Genomic DNA, 24163 nt, shown 5'->3' on the forward strand with positions numbered 1-24163 from the left:
TAGTATTTGTAAGAATTTCCAGAAAGATTAGCAAAAACCTAAGAGAAATATTAGGGCATTGTGGAACACTTACAATTTTGTGAGTTTCAAGAAGATATGAATGGATACAGACCTGAGGTACTGATCTGGCACCTTCTGGCTATTATGGAAAGGGTAAAAAGGGTGAGATAGCAAAGTTAAACTGATATTTCCATAGTTTGTGTATATTCAATAATTATGTATGTACATCTTTGTTAATTCAATTCATTGAACTAAGGAACTAGAGTTAGTGGAAGTATTGGGGAAATAGTTATCCATAAACTCTCATTAAAATAATGATTCATAATTGACAAAACACTCTTTAAAATATGACCTCGTTGGGTTGTCACAGCAAACCCTAAATGCCAGCTCCCACTCAGCCTAGTAAATATCACCATGTTCCAAATCCCGTGTCCCACTAATAAATCTACTTCCCTTCAAGGGTAGATGTTCTGTACCAGTTTTCAGTTCAATCCTCATTTGAGGTAGAAAATTCTTTCATTGTTTCAGCTTCTTTACCCACTGACCTTACCATTAAATCAGCAATAAAATGCCCTAGAGCAACATCTGGGGCTTCTACAATATTCCCTCAAGGCATTCATCCTAAAGTGCATCACTGGGATAAGAGCGCACCGCACTCGAGTCCACTGCAAATGCGCTGATTTCATACAACCCAATAGTCTTCGGCATCCACCTCTAGCAAAGAAGGATTTATCGCAACAGTATATCTAGGACCTGAATAAGGCTGCTTTACTCTTGTGAGCCCCCATTTCGGTTATGGAAACGCTGCCTCTACCTTAGACCCGGGTTTGGAATCTTCCTTCATTTTTGTGGTTTTCTCTACTGTTAACTGCTCACCTGGCTGGCCTTCTTGTTCTGCTTCTATTGGAACCTGCTTCTCCAACACTCTGACCGATAAACCAAATCCAGTAACCCTGTTCACCTGGGGACATCACACTTTTGCCCTTCAGTCTGGACTCCTGATGTGGTTAGTTTTTTTCAATACTTCGGCTACCCTGGGGCTCCAGGTCAAAAGGAAGATGGGAAGGTGAACAGGATGGTGGTGCTGAAGTAAAAATAATAAGGGGCTAAAAATGAATATTTGGAAATACATTTTGCTAAATATAGCTTATTGATCCTATTGGCACTATTAATTTGTTGGTTAAGTCTTCCTTTTACAGATTATAAGAGGAAATTAGGTCACCGTCAACGTCTAAGTCAGTACAAATCTGGATTGTTGAACAAGTCATTGTTTTTATTTACATAGTATTTTATGGACAAACACTTGTTCACGGAATAATCAGAAGTAATAAAAAGTTACGTTTTAAAAACCTTGGCAGAGCCTAGTAGGTATTCCCTTGACTGTCTTCTCCTTCCTCCATTTCCCTGATCTGCCAATGGCCAGAGGTCAGCCGTCTCCAGGTCAAATGGAGAAAATGGGTCAGAGTTGCTATTTCCTGATGGCACGTCCTGTGGGAACACAGGAATTTGTGACCCCACTAGTTAAGAATTGATGGAATAGTTAATAAAACATATTATAAGTTTGTGCTTCAACTAAGGCTGTAAACAAAAATGAGTTATTGTCTACCTAATTCGCGAGGTTTAGTCACGTTTAATATTTGACCCAAATTATTGCACATACTATGCAACTATTAATATGACTAAGAACTCGAGTGGTCTATAAATTCATCTCTAAAATCGCTTGCTGATCTCATAGCTCTATCCATTCTGGGTTGAGAAGTTTCTGTTCAGTGGTTTTGGTTTGTGAGACTCAGGGGGCTAGAGCTTTGTTAGGGTTTATTGTTTGTTTGGTTGTTTTTCCACTTTTAACTTAGAAAGAAAAGCATGAATTTCTTCTGTCAATCATCAAGAATACCAGTATAAGTATCCAAATTATATTTTTGGAGGCAATTTTTTTTAGTTGTACTTACAATTGAATTTATTTCCATTTACTTTCCTTACCTGAGGTGAAATAAAATTGTTATTCCCATGTGGAATATATCAAGTTTTTAATAATTCCCATGAAAATGAACTTTCTAAGATTATCTTTTTATCAATAGTTAAATTATGTTATGTTTTTAATTGGACTCTAAGTCACAGCCTCTAGCTTCCCAGAATTGTAATGGTGTTGAATTAATTTAAAGAGACTCAGAGGAACCAGTTATGGAAGGCTGTCACCACGATAATTTAGTTTTATGATTAGGTCATGGAAAACATGGTAGAATTCTGAAGAGATTTTTAACCCTTCTAGTTTGAAAGAGCTTTCATTCAGTTTGTCTGTCTCAAAAGATATGCATCTTTGGAGAGATTTCTAATCCTGTAGAAAATTCAATAAAATAAATGTCACAGTAAAAATAACAGAGACTACCACTTTAAACACACACACAATTTATGCTCTACAAATTAAAGTAACCACACACACACACACACACACACACACACACACACACACGCAGACAATAAGCTACAGTGTAACTATCAATTGTAACACAGTGGTATTTGAGAACTTTTCTATGTGCTTTACATAATAAGTAACAGACATTTTAGAGAGGGTAAAATACTTTATTTGAATATTGTCATTATTTTATGTACTTTAAAAATCACATTTATGGTAAATAATTCTGGTGCTTTTCTATTGAGTTTTTAGGTATTTTTTCTTTTCCAAGAACTCTCTCAGAGAACAAAGAAACTAATATTTGCGAGCATGTGACTGCTGAGAAGGCAAAAACTGTGTTGACATTGAAGAAATTCTTTTCAGGTCTCAAACAAAAGCAAGTACATTGGGCCTATCAAAGTACTATGCGGTGGCACACTCAAATAGAAATGACTTTGTTGAAAAATATTTGTGAAAAACCAGAAAAAGGGGACACGGGATCTCTCTGTATTCTTTCTTACAACGGCATGTGCCTCTACAATTATCTCAAAATAAAGAGCTTAAAAATTATGTTATTGCCATGATAACATCTCTTTTGCCGTCTGTATGTCACTCAATACATCAACTTACACTGAAATATTTCAAATATACACACTTGACAATGAAAGAGATTCTGCCCTAATTTGGTGATTATGTTGGCATTTTTAGGGTAATTGACTCAAAGCAACTCAGTATTAATTTTTAATTATAGTGGTCCGGGGGGGTTTCCATATGAAGATAGAGGGCTATTTTACTACATTTGTTAAATTTATTCATGATGTTAGGCGGGGTTTTTTGTAAACTGTAAGAAAATAAAGGAGAAAAAGACCTTTGACTACATCAGTCACAAGAGCTGGGTAAAGGGGAATGCAGCTCTTTTATTTGATGGGATGAGAAAGCTAATAATGTATGACAGTAAAAAGGCAGAGGCTTTTAACGCTTTTTTTAACCTTACAAAAAAGGTCAACTCTGATCTGGAAATGAGAACAGCCGACACATGGGAAAGACGGGCAAAAAGCCAAGTGGGAAGTGAGAAGGAGCTGGTGACGAGCACGCTCACGTGGCAGGTCCCAGTCCCCGGCACCAGCACCCCAAGATTGGGGCTCGTCATCTCTTGATTGATTTTGGTTTTGTTCGCAGGGAGGGTGGGGGGTGGGGGAGGGACAAATAAAAGACTGGCCAAGTTACCAAGACCAGAAAAGAGACCATGCTTTATCTTGATTTAAACAGAGAGAAAAAGAGAACATTTTGCAAATGACTGCCAGTTTCATTTTGGATAAAGAAAGTACTAGTTTAATGTTTCTTCTCCCAACTTAATGGTTAATGTACTCAATCCATAAGAGCATTTGCCAATATTTATTGAATGCCTACTCTGTGCCCAGCAGAGTTGGGATAGAGCCCTCACTTTAAATGTGAAATCTACAAGGAAAAGAAACTTGGTTGAGATAAACCAGTCAGAAAATGCTGAGCTGGATTTGAATCCAGACCTTCTGACGTCAAAACCCTTGCCCTTTCCGATACAGAAACCAGCCCTGATGGCTCTTGCTGTTGTTAAGGACTTCGCCTAATTAAAAAAATGTCAAATTTGCTTAAAATGAAAAAGCAAGTTTGCATTTTGTTTTAATTCCAAAACTAATAGCTTGGCTTAAAATACATCCTGCCATATGGTCAGATCCCCCAAGAAGACATCTCAAAGAATCACCATGTCGTGTTGAAAAAAATGTGATAGAGACTGTTTGTTATCTTGTTGTTCAAAATAAGAGTACGATTCCCCCCTCTGCCATTTACTGGCTAGTGTCCCTGAGCAAACCACACAGCCCCTCCAAGCTTTGGCTTCATCATATAATAAATAAGAACAATATTTGCTCTCATTTGACAAGACTGTTAAGAAGATTAAATGAGATATTAATATAAAGAATTTAGCACACTGTCTGACAAGTGACATGTTCAATAAATGCTAGCTAGTACTTATGTACATGATTATTAATATAATCAGTTAATATAATATTGAACAAGTAGTATGATCTTTGCCAACTGGTTGATTGATATTAAAATACCTTGATAAGCAGCTTTGCAAATGTTGCTATGAGATTTTTTAAATTTTATTTTTATTTATTTTTTAAGATTATATTTATTTATGTGACAGACAGAGAGAGAGAGAGAGAGCGTAAACACAAGCAGGGGGAGTGGCAGGCAGAAGGAAGAGAAGGCTCCCCTCCCCACTGAGCAGGGAGCCCGATGTGGGGCTCCATCCCAGGACCCTGGGATCATGACCTGAGCTGAAGGCAGATGCTTAACTGACTGAGCCACCCAGGTCCCCCAGAGATGTATTTTTTTAAACAATATTTAACTTTGAGTACCTGACCCTATACTATTTAAATATTTAGACTATAAGATAATAGAAAAAAATTCAATAGCTTTTAATGTGCATGACTTTCTGACTATCACCCTATGGTTTGTTCCTAAAAGCTTATTTCTTTTGCAAATACGATTTCTCTTACACACTTGAAGCCCTCTACCTCTTTATAGTTCCTCTCTCTCCCCAACCAACTCATATTTGCTTCTCGTCCTGTACTCTCTATCCTTGAAAATCCCAACAACACCAGCCAACTGGAAAGTATTCTAGACATCTCCTTTTTCTTCTCACTGATGTTTAATATTTCTGCTTGTATAGCCATGGTCTTTGCTTGGGGCTTCAGGCCCTTGGTTACTTTTTATATAGACAGCTACTCCCCCCCCCCCCCACCCTGTCCATTCTCCCCGGGTATCACAAGGGCTTACTCTAAAAAGCAGATTTGATCATGCCACACCTCTGCTTAGGTCCTCCCAATGCGTTATTGTTTCGAAGTTAAAACCCAATTACATTAGTATAACACAAAAGACCCTCCATGATTGTAGTTCTGGTTACACCTCTGGACCTCATCTTCTGCTACAGAGTGATTTATAATATTTTACACTCAGTTTGCAATCTCCCGCTCTGCTTCTTTGGACAGATTTACCCACCATGACTGGGTAACCACAGTTAATCATTCAAAACTCAAGCTCACACATTTCCTGTTCCAGCAAGACTTTCTCAGTTCCCATATGTGTGTTAGGTGTGTATCCTAACACCTCCATATATATTCTTCACGTTACATCTCTCCCTTTAAGTCTGTATATGGCAGAATTTAAAGTGGTACTAGAGTATGCTCCTTTCCTGCTCAAAACTCTCCAATGGTTTCCTATTTCAAACAGAATTAATGCCTGTGTTCTTCCTATGGCCTCCAAAGCCCTATGTGACCTGGCTCCTGCCTATCTCTCTGGCCCTCTCTCATACCCCTGGATCACTGTGCTTCAATCCATTGTGATAAATACTCACAGCTCAACCTTGTTTGCCTTTGCTAGCAGGCAAAGGAGAACTGCTGGGAGGATTGGTGATCTCCATTTGAGCACAGACATGGCTTACACCTTCTCCTCACACATGTCGTGATGTGACCACCATCTTTCAGGGTGCTCTCTCAGACCACTTCCCCTTTCTCTCTCTTCAGTGACACTTATCACTGCTAGTCTTATTGTTCATTTCTGTTTTCTAGTTTTCTGTTTTCACATGTTTTGCTTTTGGTCTCCTCACAAGAATATAAGCGTTGGGTCTTTCTTGTTCACTACCACATACCAGTGTCTAGAAAAGTGTTAAACATTCACAGTTTAATCCCCAAGGAGTCACTGTTTAATCCCCAAGAAAGAGTTGAATAATTGCTTTTGAAATCAGTTGTAATTTCTAACTATGTCAAATCTATTTGTTATTTATTGATCAAATCTATCCACTAGAATTATTGAAGAGTTGCAAATAATAAAAATGTGACCTGTATATAGAAATGGAGGCAATGAGATTAAACAATCTGCCAAGTTAAGATCATTGAATTTTAAGATCGAATACTGAATGCAGACGTAGATAATTTAGGCAAAATGCTTGCTTTCCCCCAAATCTGTTCTTCCATTCTATATGAACAGCTGTAGCTAGAAAGAACCTGCCTCACCAAGGGCCACATTTCTTAGGCCTCCTTGCAGCAAAGTATGTCATGTGACTTCTTAGCCATTGGAAGGGGAGCAGAGGGCTGCACCCGACTTCTGGGCCACAGTGGATAAAAAGTAGGTTTGTCTTCCAAGCTCTCTCTCTCCTGCCTCCAGCAAGAAGTAGACAATGTTGAGGACCCGTGGGATGGCAGAAGCCTGGGAAGAAAGAGCCCAGCCCTGACTCACCACACAGAGGAGCTCACCTGACAGACCATGCTGTGTGAGAAGGAGCATTAGCTCACTGTATTGAAGCCATTATCCCTTTCGTTGTCATTTGTTCCAGCACTTTGGCTTGCTTACCCTAAGTAATACCACATTCAATATGCTAATTCTCGCCAGATTTTCCAATATTTCTTGAAGAAACCTAAATTTTCAATTGATTTGCTTAAGCTTATGCTATACATGTTTATTATTCTTCCTATATATGTTCATGACAGAGTGGCAATTCACAAACTCTTTTTAAAGATTTTATTTATTTATTTGAGAGAGAGAGAGAGTGAGAGATAGCAACGAACAGGGGGGAGGGGTAGAGGGAGAGAGAGAAGCAGACTCCCCACTGAGCAAGGAGCCTGATGCAGGACTCGCTCCCAGGACCCAGGGATCATGACCTGAGCCGAAGGCAGACGCTTAAGCGACTGAGCCACCCAAGTACCCATAAACATTTTTTTTTTTAATTTGAGAGAGAGAAAGAGAGAGACAGAGAGAGCATGAGCAAGTGAGGGTGGGGAACAGCAGCCGGTACCTAGAGCAGACTCCCTGCTAAGCGGGAAACCCGATGCAGGGCTCCATTCCACGACTCTGAGATCATGACTTAAGCCAAAATCAAGAGTACTTCACTTAACTGACTGAGCCAGGAACCCCCAATTCATCAACTTCCACGAATATTTTCTTAATCTGAAAGTAGAAGGTTCGCATCAGGTAAAGAAAAAAATGTAATCTGCTATAAAATAGTATTAGCCGAAATCAAGATGAAAAAGGATATGCAGTTAGATTTTCTGTGTATCCGTTTGCACGTGAAGTGTGTCTTTTCTCTACCAAATGACTGACCATGTCAAATATCCATAGCAAATAGCATAAATTAATTCATAAATTGTTTGTTCATACTTTTATTAACAAATTATAAGTAATGATTTTAATGCAAGACTATTTTCATGAAAACTTTTATGATTTCACAAGTCTTTTTTTTTTTTTTTATTTCATGAACCTTAGGTTTTACCCGGATTATCAAATTTAGCTTTATGTAATCCAACATCTTAATTTACTGTTTTTTTGAGGATAAAGGTGTAGGAAAAGGAAAGGAATAATTATACAAATCTACTGGAGTCCTTTTTTTTTTTTTATCTGAAGCAAACCTTATCTGGTGTTCTTAGATAATGTGTATGCATAATTTTAATACTTCTTTGATCTAGTTATATCAAAATCTCTGCCATAAGCAGTTCAAATTCCACAAATATTATCTCTGCCATATAATATTATCTCTCCATTATGAAAATCACTGATGCTCTAATTTTCAGTCCTTTTTTGGCTTGGGATGTGGCGAAGGAACAGGAGTTTAGAGAAGAAGTCCTGAGATGAGCTTTGCACCGTCTTTCCTAGTACTTAAAGGGCCATGACACAAAGCACCTCCACTTCTGATCCTCTCCCCTATAATAACTTAACATATCCTAACAACCCCCCTCTACCCTCCCCCATCACTCCATCAAGAAATTCTCCCAAGACACGCATTTCCAAATCAAATACACCACATTGCGTAGGGACTTTGAAAAACAAAATTTGGGGGAATAAAAATTGCAATTCATTGTTTAGCCTATTAAATTCTAGGTGTTGTTTTGCTCTGTTTTTTTGTTTGTTTGTTTGTTTGTTTTATATTGTTTTTTTAACTTCCTGTGTCAGGGAGTCTGAGATCAACACTGGTTTATTTTCTGTTACTGCAAACTGGTATGAATTCAAACACGACACTGAGTATAAAAATTTTCTACAAAGGCAGAATTATTTAAAGTCCCATGATGTTTATTATAATTGCTTTTCATGTACAGCCTTATATCTGAATGTCAGTGTTGCTCTGGGAAATTACAGCACTTTCATATTATAATATATATTGATTATTAACCAATGCTAAGTATTTTAATTGATGCTATTTCAAATTATAATTGCTACCTGAATCTGTTCATGGAATTTAGAGTGTTTTTAAATCTAAAATTGATCTTCATTATTCCATTCTTTAAGTATTCAGGATTGTTGTCAGACATCTGCAATTTTTTATATGCAAATAAGTATTATAAGAACAATTATAGCAGTATCAGAATTACCCTAAGAAAACTTCAAAGGAGGTTTGTTTGCCTTAGGGAATCAAAACTGTGTAATTCTATTCTCACACACATTCATATGGAGATTTTATATATATATATAGGTGTGTGTATTTTTATATATATTTACATATATATATAAAACCAAGTGAGTTAGAATAAATTACTTCGTGCCTACTGACGTGAGTGATACTTTTACAAATAAACATAGTAGTGATGCTCAGAAGGTTTGATTTACTTGAAAGAAGGACAGTTTTAGACAAAATCTCACAATTGGCTGTCAGAGGAATACACCTTACCTTGGGCCCACATGAGCTCATGTGTAATGCCCTTTTGAGCTTCAGGTATAATTTACTAGTCTCCAGAGATGTACAATGTGCCAATACCCAAATCTTGGTCACTATTATTATCTCATTTCTTCACTCTGCATTCAGGCAGAGTGCATTACTGAGAAAGTCCGGAACCATGGAGATTGGGACTTTCCTGATAAGTTCATAACGCCTAATGTTTACTGACCGGTTGCTGTGTTTAAGCAAACTCCTATTGCAGACAAGTCCTATTGTGGGGACCTTCTGCTATGCTTTGTTTTAGACTTTCAGCCTTGTCCACAGCTCTCCAACCCTTTCCGATCCCCTGATTCTCAAAAGAAGTTGGAGACGACTTGGGATGAGCCTCCTGAACGCACTACAGGACATGCCTTCCCTTCCACTCACTGGCCCCTCTTCATAGAGGTTCAGAGACAGGAGGCCGGGCCTTTTCATTGATTCACGGAGTCAGGCATGTGTTTACTTCCCACTGAACTATGAACCAAGCCCTCAAGAGGGCTAAAGATGAATAAAACCTGGTCCCCCCAAACTTAGGATTATATACTTTATTGAAAGAAACCTATAAGTAAGTAATCACGATATGACGTAACATGTCTGAAAAGTAGGTGTAACCCTATAATAAACTAGGAAATGCACTAGGAAATGAAAATTAATTTTGTCAGGGCTATGGAGAAAACCATGCAGGAAGATTTTTTTTTTTTAATGACTTGACACTTGACACTTATAGTTCAGAATTTTGGTAGGTGGCAAAAATACAGGTGATGAGAAAGGGTAAATTTAGGTTCTTTTAGGTGGAGGAAGTAGGAAGATGCAAAGAACCAACATATTTGGGAAATGCAACTAGCTGGATGGGGGTTGGACTAGGTGGAAAAACTGGTGGGGAATTAGGCTCAAAAGGGAAATTTAAGCTGTAGAGGGATGAAAATTGTATGTCACGCTAAGGAGTCTGCTCTTGATACCAGCAATAGGATGTCATTCAGTGTATTCTTAAGTTTCAGAAAAGAAATAGAGGGCCATTGTAGAGAATGGACTGGAGGGAGAACAGCTAGATATACACCATTTAGAAGAATGCTCACATCATTCATTCATTCAACAAAGATGCATTTGCTACATACTTGTCAGGGAGTAGGCATAAAGCTGGGCTCTGGGGACAAAGAAATAAAAACATGGTCCTCGACTCAAGGAGCTCACTATCTTGTGGGGGTCAGAAGGGAGGAGGAAAGGAGTTTAATAAACAATGCAATTAAAATATCATGTGGCATGTGCTTTAATAAATGTTGATCGAAATAAGAAATGTAAGAGCAAATGTAAAACAGATTTGGAGAAGGAATGTGTATTCGGTTTGAGGCTTACTGAAATTTAATTGCCTGTGGCATAGCTACATAGACCCAGCTTATAGTACTTGGAATAAAAGTCTAAAGGTTGGATGCGGTATTTGGCCTGGAGATATAGATGTGACTGCCATCGATGTGAAAGTGATTGCTGGAGACCTGGTGTGGGTAAGATCACCTTAAGTAGTAGATAGAATTACACGTGAACGAAGAGCGGGATCTCCAGAATGTTTTGAGAGTGTAGAGTATATTGTAGTATTTGTTCAAAATATTCACTGCTCTTTCCTACTGGTTACATTTCTACCAAACGTAGCCCTTACAGCTCTGCCCCTGAGGGAAAATTATAGTTCCTGACTCACTAATATACAAGTTGGCCTTGGGATTTCTTTGGCCAATGAAATGTGAGTGAAAAGAACATTCACCCATTCTGGGCACACCTTTAAGACCTATGAACATGAGTCTGTCCTTCCTTTTTGCTGTGCCTCAACATCCGGATTGAGTTCCAGAGTGAAGAACCCAGGGTGTCCCGTGATAGACATGGAACTGAGGCCGAAAGTAAACTGCGATTTGGGAGGTGGTTAACACAAAGCGATTTTGCTGGAGCCAAATAATATGGGATAAATAGAAACAAAAGAAGTATAATAGCTCAAATGGCAGACATGCTTCAGCAAGAAGATTTTGAGATTATCCAGGATGCAGAACAGATTAGAACTCTGAAATATTTGATGTGTGGAGTTAAGAATGCGTCCAAAATGACAGATGTTTAGCTTGAGTAAATGGGGGAAGGTGACCTTGTTACATGAGGTAGGATAGGGAGCCCTACTACTTCTTTTCTATCAGAACTGGTGCTCAAAGTCAGTTCGGAATTGGAGGAAGAACAGAATTGAGATGCTGAAATCCAGACAGATTTGGTTTAAGATGCATCTGGTACGTTCCCGTGGAGAAGCCTGCTAGTCAGTGGAACACAGGGGCCTGGAGTTAGGTGTCTGGGCAAGGTGAGGGTTGAGGGCTGAGGACAGAACTCTAGAGGAAACTACTTTTTAAGAGAAAAAATAAAATAAAATGAGGGAGTAAAATAAACTTAATAAGAGGGGCGCCTGGGTGGCTCAGTCGGTTAAGCGTCTGCCTTCAGCTCAGGTCATGATCCCGGGGTCCTGGGATCGAGCCCCTCATGGGGCTCCCTGCTCAGTGGGGAGTCTGCTTCTTCCTCTCCCTTTGCCCCTCCCCCTCTGCTGGCGTCTCTCGCTTTCTCTCTCTCTCAAATAAAATCTTAAAAAAAAAAAAACCTTAATAATAGGAGTAGTGAGAGAGAAATAAAACATGAAAAAGTGATGTTTTATGCATGAAAGAATAAAGATGTTTCAAGAATTGCAATAAAGTAGTAAATAAGATGAAAATGTGAGATTGTTGGGGTTTACACTGAAGGTGTAGGTTAGACTAGCAGATTCCAGGGGAAAAGTTCCAAAATCTGTACCCGAGCAATAATCTTATACCATCCACTTCATCCCAGGAAATTTCTTAAATTCCCTGATGACTTCAGCAATTAGTCTCTGGAAATGAAAGCAAAATTTAAATTCTTTATTTTCTCTCTGAATTTCAGCTGTGCACCTTTTCCTCTGGGTTAGAAGTGGACAAAGCCTGGTTAAAAGGGGGTTTAGACTATAGAGATGAAGAGATTTTCTCTCTTTTCCTGACCTGAGAGGAATAGTCAGATTTCAAAACGGTAAGTTCCCACTTGCAGGCTGCATGGCAATGCAATGATTTTTAAGGCTTCAGTCGTGTGGTGGGCACGGAATCCTGATAGTAATGAGAAGGGAATTGAGAGTAATGAAGTGGAGAAAGCAAGAGCAGAGAAGTGAGGCAATGTTGTCAGGGGAGTCAAGGTTGAAGGGAGGTCATCTTTGGAACGGGGAGGGTGGGTGTGGCGAGCATGTTTGCTGGCTGAGGAAAGGAAACCAAGGAAAACATGGAGACGGAAGACCCAGGAGAGAGAGGTGACAATTGATGGTGAAAGTTCCCACATGAGATAGGAGGGACAGCATGAAAAGTAAAATGAAAGGAAATGTATGTCATCAAGAAGAGAAGACTAGAGCCTCATCCTCCAGAATCTAGACGGAGCAGAGGAGGGAAATGTAAATCGCTCAGCATGCCAATACATTGGATAGCGGCCCTAAAAGAAGTTAGGGGAGAGTCATCTGTAAACTCTACAGCACTGAGCCAATGTTGGTTACTAGTATGATCAGTTTAATTTTAATTTTGGCGAGTGATCAGGAATGTAGACTGGAGCTTGGGGGTTGGGTCAGAAATGGAATGTCTTTTTCAGAATTATCTGTAAGAAAGTGATAGACAAATGAATGAGAATTAAAAGAAAGCTCCCAGGTAAGCGTGTAGAGAGAACCCGGGAACACAGGCGCAATAAGCTTATTCACTCAACAGGAAGTGGTCTAGGACAGTGGTGCCCTGAAGGAGTCGGTGGTCATGAAAAGTGGGCAAAATGAGGTGGGGTAGAGTCGCAAAGGGGGAGTGCCATCAGAATGGGGGAAACCCAGTGTTACAAGCTAGAGAGGGGTCAAGGACAATGACTCTGACCCAGCACCTGGCACAACACCCAGCTGGGGCAGACAGACCCACACAATAAATGTTTATAGATAAATGAGTGCAGGCCATGAACAGAATCTGAAATTTAGTGAATAAAGAGGTATTTGGGAATCCAGGCTTCAATCAAAGAACCCTGATGGCGGCCCCTGTTTTAAAGCATGATCAGGCAATGGAAAAGAAGAGATCGCTTGATCCCCCTATGAACGAAGCTTCTAAGTAGAGAAGGCAGATGAGAATCACAGCTAGCAAAGACAAGGAGCAAAGTTTTATCACAAGAGCAGAATTAGAAGAGGTAGTTCAGGGAAAGACTCGGAAGAGTAGGAGAACGTGCAGACCCAAGTAGAAAAGGCAAAAATGGAGGGAGAGAAGGCCTGAAATGGAACACCTGTTGTTCTTGTGGAAAGAGATTCCTGACCCTGGGATGTGCCTTCCACAAAGCACTTGACTGAGGATATGGGTCCCCAGCTCCCAGTTTTCCTCTCTCTTTCATATCATGATGGGATGCAAGCCAATGACCTAGAAAGTGCTGCTCTCATTGTGGTGTCTGGATTTCTGCTACTCGAACCCCTTCATTTCCACTCTTCACCAGGTCAATCTCTAACTTTCTATTAAGATCCTTCTACCTCTGCTACCTCCGCAGTCCTACTAAGCTGGAGCTTCAACTCCCCCACAACCACTTACAATTCTTCTTCAAGTCTCGTAGGTTCTCCCACACCTACTTAGTCTCTCTTCCTCATAAAATAACATTTGCTGAACGTCTACCATACTTTCCATAAATGTTCTCATTTTTCCCCCCAAAATCATGATGTAAGACCTATCAAGCTCCCCTTTTAGCCCAAACCTTTGAAGTAACTTCCTCAAAGTGACAGCCTGGTGTCCGTGGAGGTGAAGAGGGCAGTCAGGACTCCCAGCGTTATACTGGTGTGCATTACTATATGTGTCTTTTCTAAATACTCTTTCCTTGCATAAATGAGGTCTCATGGTCAGTCTTAGCGCCACTGCCTATACCAACATCTTCATTTCTTTTGCTTTTATACACTTGTACATACTCAGCCAATCTCTAAATTCTAAGGCAACCTAGTTGCCCGTTTTCAGCATGCCTACTTCCAGGCCGCTAAGTGTTATTGGAGAAAAAGGAATAGCCGTGCTGATTGCTTTCATTACATTGTCATGGTGTCCAACCTCAGCTGGGCCTTCACAAACACTGGCAATCCTTTTGCTCCTCTCTCGACAGCTATTTCCCATTTCCCACAGCATCTGTTCCAAATCTGTATAGTTTTCCTCAAGTCTACTTTAATTAAAAACAATCTTAACATGGCTTAGCAGCCTCTCCAAAATCTGGCTCCTTCCCACCTCCCTGGCCTCCCCAAGGGCTATGTTCCCTCTTGCTTTTCTAGGCTCTAGCCACACTGATACTTTTAATCCCCTTGTCTTGTCCTTTTTGGATATTCTGTTCCTGTGTTTGGGAAGACTCTGTCTGGCTTCTTTGTTTAACTAAGTGCTCACCCTTCAATGTTACTTCGTCTGATGAGCCTTTCCTGACCTCCTAGATTAGCTTAAATCCCACCAAAACATTTTTAATATTCTGTACATTTTTAAGGATTTGTCTGAAGCCAGCCCTCTCTTCAGGCAGCTAAGTATGTGCAGATAGTGGAGATATTGTCTCATTTAACTAATCTATCCCCAGCACATGGCACAGTGTCTGGCCCTTGAGAAATGCTCAATACCTATTGCATATTTAACTGGAATTAAGAATTTGTCATTAATAATCATATGTATCTATGTTTACCCAAAGACCTACAGAGACCTGGAATACCTTGGTTATACATAGAGTCTGAAAAGGTAAAAAGCATGCAAAGTCTGAGGTTTTTGTGTTGACAGTAAGTTGGGGCAGAAAAACTTCTCAGACTAGATACAAGACCCGAGACGGTAGAGAACAGATGGTGTCTACAGAAATATTGCTTTCTTGGTCTTGAGGCTGAAAGTACGAAGATGTTTTGTAGGATGTCTGTGTGATGGTGTCCTTTGTTCAGAGATAGGCCAAGAAGTAGGAAATCAAAATGCCAAAAAGCTGTCCCAGCCCTAAGGGTGAGGACATTGATAATTCAGATGTGTTTTCTAAGAACTAACCAGACAACTAAGCAATTGAGGACTACGGAAACTGGGATGTTGTTATTCTTAGGGCATTCTCTAAGCTTACTTCCATTGTCATCCTTTCCTATTCTCTACCTGAGGATTAAGGTTTACCCTTGGGCTGTGAGCCCAGAACGCAGTGTGCTGAGAGTCAAAAGTTGCCGAGCTTGGGAAAGAGGAAGGTAAGTAAAAAACAAAATGAACAAAGGGAAGCAGGGGAGGCAGCAGCTGTCATAGGACAGCAGGTCAACCCTAGGTTCGGGCCAAGTTCCAGGAGATCTGGTTCATTCATTACTCTTATATTGATTCAAAAGAGGGCAAACAGGAAAGAGGTACAACTTTGAAAGTACTGAGGGGAGATGATGGAGATAGTGAGCGTTTCATTTAAGGGATTTCATCCCCTAACAAGGCAGGAAGACCGTGAATAACTTTTGGCCTCAAGAAAACATGACAACTGGGGCACCTGGGTAGCTCGGTTGGTTAAGAATCTGCCTTCGGCTCAGGTTATGATCCCAGGGTCCTGGGATTGAGTCCTGCATCCAGGTCCCTGCTCAGCAGAGAGTCTGCTTCTCCCTCTGCTCATCCTCTCTCTCCCCCTTCTCTCTCTCTCCCCCTTCTCTCTCTCTCTCTGAAAAATAAATAAATGAAAGAAAGAAAGAAAGAAAGAAAGAAAGAAAGAAAGAAAGAAAGAAAGAAAACATGATGATTTCAGTCACATCTCCTCCCCTTCCCCCAGGCCCTACAGCGTAACTTCTCCTTGTTGTCAGCAGTCCCAGTGGAAAAGTCCCCGTGGCCCTGAAGGCCGGCCACCAAGATGCTCGGGATCACCACTCAGTGGCATACCTTGAAACATGCAGGGTTAGAATTCAAACAAAACAGTGAGTATCTGCAAACCTTCCTTGTTCACAGGGAGCAGTGTATTGATCTAGTGATAACTGACATCGCATGTGTTTCTGGTGATGGACAAAACACTGGTGACGGACAAAACACAGAACAGGATCCTGGCTGACAATATTCAACAAAAAGATCTTAGAGTCCTTTGGCCTGGTTTGGGCGTTCTAAGGGTATGTTATTTAGGACTTTTTTGGTTTCAGTAGATAGAAGCCAAAACATTAAACTGACTTAAGCTGATAACAAATGTGGAGGCTCTTTATTGTTTCATAGAACCGTAAAATCTAGAGAAAGACTGCTGAGTGTGTAAGAATTGACCATTGGCATGCCCGGATGTAGGGTCTCAGATAATGTCACCAGGATCTGGTTCATTTCAGTGTCTCTGCTCAGCATTCCACAAAGAGGACACCAATACCTCCAGCATCACTTCTTGTTGTCAGCAATCCCAGTGGAAAGAGCTAAAGCTGTTCTCAAGTCTTATAAAAGCACTGGTTTTAACTCCCAATGGTCTAGATTCTATCTCATGTTGAACCTGGCCAGGGCCATGAAATGTGCTGAGTGGCTTAGTCCCGTATCACATCCTCACCCCTCCAGCTTTCAGGTCCGCCTTATCTATATACAGTAGAGAGATAATAGGAGGGAGGCAATATCCCAAGGAAAAATGGTCTACTTTTAGAAAAGAAGAGGGGAAGGTTTCTAAATAGGCAAAAATCAAAAATGTCCATAAGAAAGGTGTTCCAAGGAAAGGGATCTGTGATACTGCCTGAGTCAGAGATGAAAAGAAGCTATGATATTTCTCTGTATTGGTTAGGATGATTTTTGTTGCTGTCACTGTTAGAATCAGATCCAGAAGCCCATCCTAAACGAGCTCCAAAAGGAAACTCATTGGCTTAGACAAACCAATCACCAGTCACCGAAGAGTTGGGGCTGGCCTCAGGGACTGGTTCCAAGGATAAGAACAATTATTAGGACCCATATCCCCCCAAGAAAAGAACACTTTATTGCCATTTCTAGCCTGGAAAATTTAGGAGAATAAACAATTTGTCCAGCTAGAATCATTTGTTTCTCCTTTGACTGATGAGGAAAGCAGGGTCTACTAGCAGAAGCACAGTAATTTGCTGGTTAAAGACTAGTCCGTAGCCTAAGTTAAACTTCTTGTGCCACAAACCCACTGGCAGTCTGGGGACGTCTAAAAACCCCATCTAAAAATAGTGCGTTTACATCCATGAAATGCAACATATAGGATTGCAAAGGAAAGTGAGGATACTTAAATATAGTTATTAAATGCTTTAAGAATAATTAACAACAGTAACATATGTGCTTCATTATTAACACATCGCATAATGAGATGTGGTAGCAGGCCTCATTACTGCCTCATAATTTTGAGATATGGGTGAACATAAATGATATCTGTCACATGGGTAAAGCGGTATGGAAATACCTGTCATTTACTTTGGTAACATTACAGGTACTGCTCCTATTTCTTTGGTTTGTTGTCTACATTCAAATTTCAACAAAATGAGAAACTTTAGTCTGAGGTTAATGAAAATAAAGCTCTAAGTTTTCCCACCCCAGTCGTCCATCCCTCTGAAGCTTGTCCAGGATCACTTCGGGGGCCATGCAATAGAGGATTAGTGAGGTAAGAGTTTGAGAAACCCTTAATTAAAAATGGATTTCAGGAGCTACTGGATCAAGACTGTCCATCTTCACCTTGATAATGTTACCCCAGGGCCAATGCTGAGATTTATTTTGATGATAAATGCAATTTCCTAAATATTATAGTAACTGCAGCTTTGGGAATTATATTGGGTTGTGGTGCCTTCACCAACCTAGCTTTTCCTCTAGGTCTCACCTGATGAGTGAAATAATCTATGCCGTCACCCTACTGAGAAGAGACTGTTTCTCTCAGCCCGAAACCTTCATCTGAGTTGAAAATTCCGAAGTGGGTGTCAAGGCTAATGTTTAGCACTCACCCTCAATACCAGAGCTTCATGTGTTGAAAAGAACAGTTCTTTGGTGGAAGATGAGGCACTCTCCTCCTTTCAATGGGCAAACGGGAAAGGGGAAACACAGACCAGACGCACGTGAACACAACTTTAGGTTGAGATCTAGAGCTGGACAGACTTTGTCGAGAGCTAACTACAATAAGAATCAGAAATCTCTATCTCAAGAACCTAATGATTTTTTTTAAAGTTCCTTATTTGCCTTTTTTTTTTTCTTTCACAGTGTTTTAAAATTATTATAAGAAGCCGGCCTTCTTCAGCTGTGCTAAAAAGAACCAAGGAAACAATCTATGATTGGTACACACTTTTCAAGAACAGTGAGGAATGTGACCCTGAAAACTGGCATTGGCGGCCATAGGAATTTATGTGGCCTGAGTGGTCCAGGAAATGGATTAAGGCTCCTTGATCAGCCACTCTTCGCTAATTGGCAATCTCTTCTCAGTGTTAAACCTTGGAGGTTTTGAGTGGGTTTCAATAAGAAAACATTTAGCAAAGCATTAGTCAGATTACTGTGAACTCTGCTGGAGACAGAGCCAAAAAACCAAATCCAACAAAAACTGAGTAACTATTATGAGTCAGACATTGTAGAAGGCATCTTACATATATTATCTGTTTTAATCCTCCCCCAAACCTTGTGAAATAGCTACCATCACTTCCATTTTACAGGGGAGAAAATTGCAACTCAGAGAAGGTTAGTAATCTATTGAAGATCACACAGCTGGCAAGCAGAACGAGTACGGGATGCCGGGATGCCTGACAACAAATGTAATACTTGTCCTTTCTACTATCGATCTCTGCCAAAAAAACACACTTGTTCACCCAATTATTTCAAGTACCCATTGGCCAGTTTCCTTGGGCCCCAGGCAATTTCCCAATAGGAAAAAAAAAAGTGGCCAGTGTTAGAAACCTGGAAATGGACCTTATGTGACCTCAAGGCACATGTGCTATTTTGCTTTTCGCAAAGGGAGTCAAAATTCTCGCGAGAAAAGAACAAAAGCCTACAATTCTTATAGGTCTTTACTCGGATTGTATTCAATTTTTTTTTTTTAAGTGATGATCTTAATCGTTGGATTACAGTGAGATCAGAAAAGAGTTATCTAGTATATCTCTAATGTCACACAGGGAACCGTAATAGGAAACATATGTAAAATATCAATTTTCACAAAACAAATATTTATCGGGGTGGAATGTAGGGGGATAGAGAACTTAAGCTTTATGTTTATTGAGCTTCGGACTGATAGAACTATTCCATAGAAATGAATATAACGATATGTCATGATTAGTTATGACATATTGGCACCACTCTCAAATTAATCCAGACATTTAGATCTTCAAAGCGGGTCACTATTTTTTTGGACTATGCTGGCAATTAATAAATCAATCTTATCACACGGAGTGATTGATTAGCACTTTTTGCAAAATGTATAGCAAATGGCCATGCTAATCAAAGGAAGTAAAACTATTCATAGATCTTTTTTTAATTTGAATTTTTTTCCAATTATAAACAGATTTTTTTCCTCTGGCCATATATAAGTGCATTTAATATTCCATGGATAGCAAAATGTTTAAGACTGACAAATACCCACAGTCTGTAACCTCTATGGGAAAAGGCTTTGATTACAGTAAAATTACACAAAAATGTGTCATTAAAAGGCATTGGACAGACATAAAATCTAACCTTTTGAGCTGAAGAATACTTAATATTCTCTTCATGATCATGCAAGGGGAAATTCTTTGCTATGGAATAGCTATTTTCCTGTTAAGCAAGCTATTTCATCAATGATTTATTCCTGAGATGTAATAGGTCGTTTAAAATGGTGGTTTAAAAGTTGGGCCTTTTTGTTTAATTTTCTCACAGGCGGTTGGTAATTATCATGGTCCTGCAGTTTCTCTGGAATGCCGTGGAGGGTCAAATGCCAATGGAACCCTGCTTTATAGGGTAATTAAGACAGTCGACATGGTTATTAAATACATCATGCTAAACTAAACTGGAATGCTGTGAAATAAAATCCAAAATCATAAATACAACTTGGGTATTCCAGCAAAGGGGTATGTGTGAAAAGGAGGAGCTTTATGCTCTCAGAATTGTAATAAATAGCTCTTGCCCACTCAGACTTACTAAAATCTGGCTACTGAAAGCCTCTGGATTTGCCTTTGAGAGAGTGAAACTGAGATCGATGCTACCACTCTACGTGTACTTGAAGTTCTAAGTCCCACCATTTCACATCACGTAAAACAACATGAGAATACTTTGATGAATCAGTTTCCTGCCTTCCTTATTGCCAAGATCAAACACCGAAAAACGTGATAAATTAAGTGATCCAAGGTAAGTGGGATATGACTAGCAAACGAATTTTAGAGAGAGAGAGAGATAGTTTTTTCACATTTTCAAGACTCCTTCGCTCTGTAAGTTCCTTCCAATGACTGCTCATCGCTGGGGGTTCATGCTGCCTTTGAGAATTCATCTGTAGCCCGCAAAAGACCACGGCAATAGGGCGACTACTTCAAAGAAGCCAGGAACAGGCTATATCGGAAGGCTTGTTGATGTTGATAATTCTAAACAGTGGTGATAGGTAAATATTGTCATCAGTAGAGATACGTCTTCCAAGTATGTGTCTGTCTTGTGGTCATAAGCTTTCAAACGCAAAAGCCGAAGGCTTGGGTAATTTAATTTCTTTCCAGAAAATGTGATGAGTAAACAAAAAATGCTGGCAAAAGGGCCGGACAGGATGAGAATAGAATAAAATGCAATCTTTCCAACCTATAATATGTTGCCTACGAGAGATTTTCAATTATTCCTCCCTTGCGTATTGCCTGGAAGTCTTTTTCTCTATACGCATGTTTACAGGCAAATTCATTGGTTTACTAGGCAAAGGAAAAGAACCTCTCTTAAATAGGGAAATAAATATTTCCAATTCTAGCTGTAAAACTAGAAGCCAAAATGTGTAGTTGACAGGCACGGAGCCAGCTGACTTCAGATCACTAGCCTTTCCTTAAAACCAGTCTTCCTATTTCCACATGGAACACATTTTAAGTTAACAATGTGTAGTTTGGCAAAGGAATTGTTTTTCTTTGGCATGAAACGGTTGTCTCGTTTTTTAAAAAATGTATTTTCTGCCTGCTCCTACATACAGCGTACGTCAACATTCTTCAGAACTTTCAAAACTCTTGTTACATGAGAAAAGTTTGAGGGAATTACCTTTTTTTAAATCTTTGCCCAAGGAGGAAAATACATATTTAACCTACGCATGCGCTCGTGCTCATGCTTCCTAGAATTCTGACCACTGCCTCGATGTCCCTTGAAAGGCATGTTGAATGGTGACGTGACTATATCGCATACTTCGGAAAAACGGGCCTCTCAGAGAAGTCATTTAAATTGCCTTTGATGAGTATTTTTACGGGATTTATCGACAACGTACAATCTGAAAATAAATCCGGCCGTTGCCTTCTCTCCTCCCTGTCAGAGTCTTAAAATTGGGTCATTCTATCCACAATGTATTTATAGCACTAAAAACAGTAGAGTGGAATGCTACCCATTCAAACATTTGCAGTCTATTTCCCCACTTCTGGCTACGGCCACAGCGAAGTCAGAGAAGCAGAAATGCAAATTTCCAGCCATCGGTTCCTCAGGCTGCTGCACCGGCTACCGTTGTGAGACCAGATAGGGCCACTGCTGCCTACACATAAAGAAGGCCATTAAGGAGAAGTTGTTTATTTCTGCTTCTGCAGAAATCATAAACACCAACCCTGAGCTTGACAGCGCAAGCTGTGCCGCAGTAAATTCTAGTACTTTGCTGGCCATTCTAAGCTGCCCAGTAAAAGTTACTGTAGCTAAATCCCATATACATTTCACGAAATAATCCCACTCAGAAGATGGTATCGTATTCATGCACAGCAGGGTGTGCAAATGCCTATAAATTACATGTAGAATCTGAGATATCTATTTTAAAAAATCTCTGCAAATTTAACCATGACCCTTTGCCAGACAATAGGCCCTCATACGCTTTGCAGCTTAGCAGACACCCAGGAATTTTGTTTGGAAGTGATAGCTACTGTCTATGTAATATTTAGGACCTATTCATGAAGCATCTGGCAGAAAATAAAAGGGTTTTCTCCACTAACATATGCTAAAGAAGGATGTGGTCCTGTGCCGACTCCTCCTCTTCTGATTTTTTGCAAACAGCACAACATAAGAGACGGTTGTTTCTGGCTGCCCTGCTGCCTGTCATGGCTGTCAGGCGAAATCCCATGAATTATTGCTCTTCCAGATGTAAGAGATTTTCAGGCTGCCTTAAACTGCCTGTGGTTTGTGGTGCTGGAGAGGAGAGAAACGAGATTAAACTTCATCTCATCAGTGCGATCTGGAAAGATCACACAGAGGACTAATAATCAGGGCTTTTTCACTCCAGAGCCGGACTTGAGAGCTGTGTGTTTTTGTTTCAAGGTGATGTCATGTTAAGCTTGTTGGAAGACAGTGATTAAGGTCAAACAATATTTGAGGAAGATCAAAAAAAAAAAAAAAGTGTTCAACCCACTTCTGACGCTTCCTTATTGCATTTGCTTAAAGGGGAAGGACTGATCATTTTCACTGATGGCAGAGAACGGGAGGAGGATTTAGTCTTGTAATTCAAAGTTGTTAGCATTTCCTAACACAAGGTTAATGTGGGGAAAATTAGGAATGTTCTCATAAAATTATAGCTCTACTGTTCATTGTAATTTAGAGGAAGCATTCATCACCATCCAAAAAAAAAAAAATCAAGTGTCACTTTTTGTTATCTCTAAAGGTCAATTTTGAAGTTTTTTTTTGTTTGTTTGTTTGTTTGCTTTTGCTTTTTTGGTTTTTTGTTTTGTTTTGGTTTGGTTTGGTTTGGATTCTGTGAACATGTCACACAGAGCCTGGAAATAGTCATTAAAAAATCAGCAGGCGAAAAAAAAATCAGCAGGTGATACTAATGTTTTCTGATATATAGAGGTTTCTTTTAAAAGATACTTTAGTTCAGTTTTCCTCTCAAAAAAAAATGCACTCCTATAACTCCCCCCATAAGTGGTAAATATCAGCAGATTCAATAACCCCAGTTACGAACATTTAACTAAAGGTTTTTATAACTGTTTCCAGAATGACTCAGAAAATAAATCACACCCTCTCCCATTATGTACAGTTTGAGTCCTCGGGGAGAAAACTTATAACTCATTACATTTCCATTCCCTTTGATCAAATACCATATACAACACCTGGATATTATAATTTTAAATAATAGTTGTGACACAAACTAGGATAATGCTTAAAAACCTAAGAATCTTAATATGGTTACTATTAGTTCATATCATTTACAGCATGGAGAAATAGTGAGTGGTTTTGTGGCATTTTGCTAGAACTCCATCGCAAAATATTAATTATAGATCAAGAAAACATGTTTTTTTAAGAAACACCTGGAAATAATCGACAAATATATATGTCTTAGATCAGAACATAATTGCCCCAATTCAACCTGTATGACTTTCTTTTTTTTTTTTTTTTTTTTTTTAAGATGTAGCCTGTAAGTAATGGGGTAGGCTACCAGATGTAAAACCTCCCAGGCCAGCTTTTCTTTCCATTTCAGCTTAGGCACCTCACAAAGGTTCTCTAATGTGAAGGATCCCAGTGAAACAGTGATGAAAACCACAGGTACAAGTGGCTTACATGAAAGTATTTATTGCTTTTCATGCATTGCATTATAGCAGAGTGGAAAAAAGTCCTTCATTGAAAATGCATTAATTATTTGACACTGGTTTGCCTCAAAGTCATTTTTACTATGGGATGCAAGCAAAAGATCACAGCTGAAAAAAAGATCATCATACTTGAGGTAGGCTCACAGAGTCTTTTCTTATGTTCTGTGTGAAGTTGTCTTGAACTGAAACCTATGCTCCTTAAGGATTAAGGGATTGAAAAGCAAAGACTAAAGCTGCTGTAATTTAAACCTACAGATTCCCTAGCACAAAGGTGCAAAATGGACTAAGCCAATCTGACTCTTTCCTTGTTCAGTAAAGAAATCATTTTCCTTTAGAAAGTTTTACACTATTAACATTCCAAAGGTGTTATCATCTTTAAAGC

The 24163-nt window shown here is 39.5% G+C and overlaps 1 long non-coding RNA gene across 1 annotated transcript in view; it reads left to right on the top strand.

The window, feature by feature from the left end:
- Nucleotides 1-20210: 20210 nt before the first annotated feature.
- Nucleotides 20211-24163, top strand: part of LOC113253034 (uncharacterized) — a 33015-nt gene continuing 29062 nt past the window's right edge. Inside the window, exon 1 of the long non-coding RNA XR_003315211.4 lies at nucleotides 20211-20398. This is a non-coding gene — a long non-coding RNA (uncharacterized LOC113253034). The remainder of the gene's footprint in view (nucleotides 20399-24163) is intronic.

The sequence above is a fragment of the Ursus arctos genome, unplaced genomic scaffold (assembly GCF_023065955.2).
Source record: "Ursus arctos isolate Adak ecotype North America unplaced genomic scaffold, UrsArc2.0 scaffold_6, whole genome shotgun sequence".
Classification (NCBI taxonomy): domain Eukaryota; kingdom Metazoa; phylum Chordata; class Mammalia; order Carnivora; family Ursidae; genus Ursus; species Ursus arctos.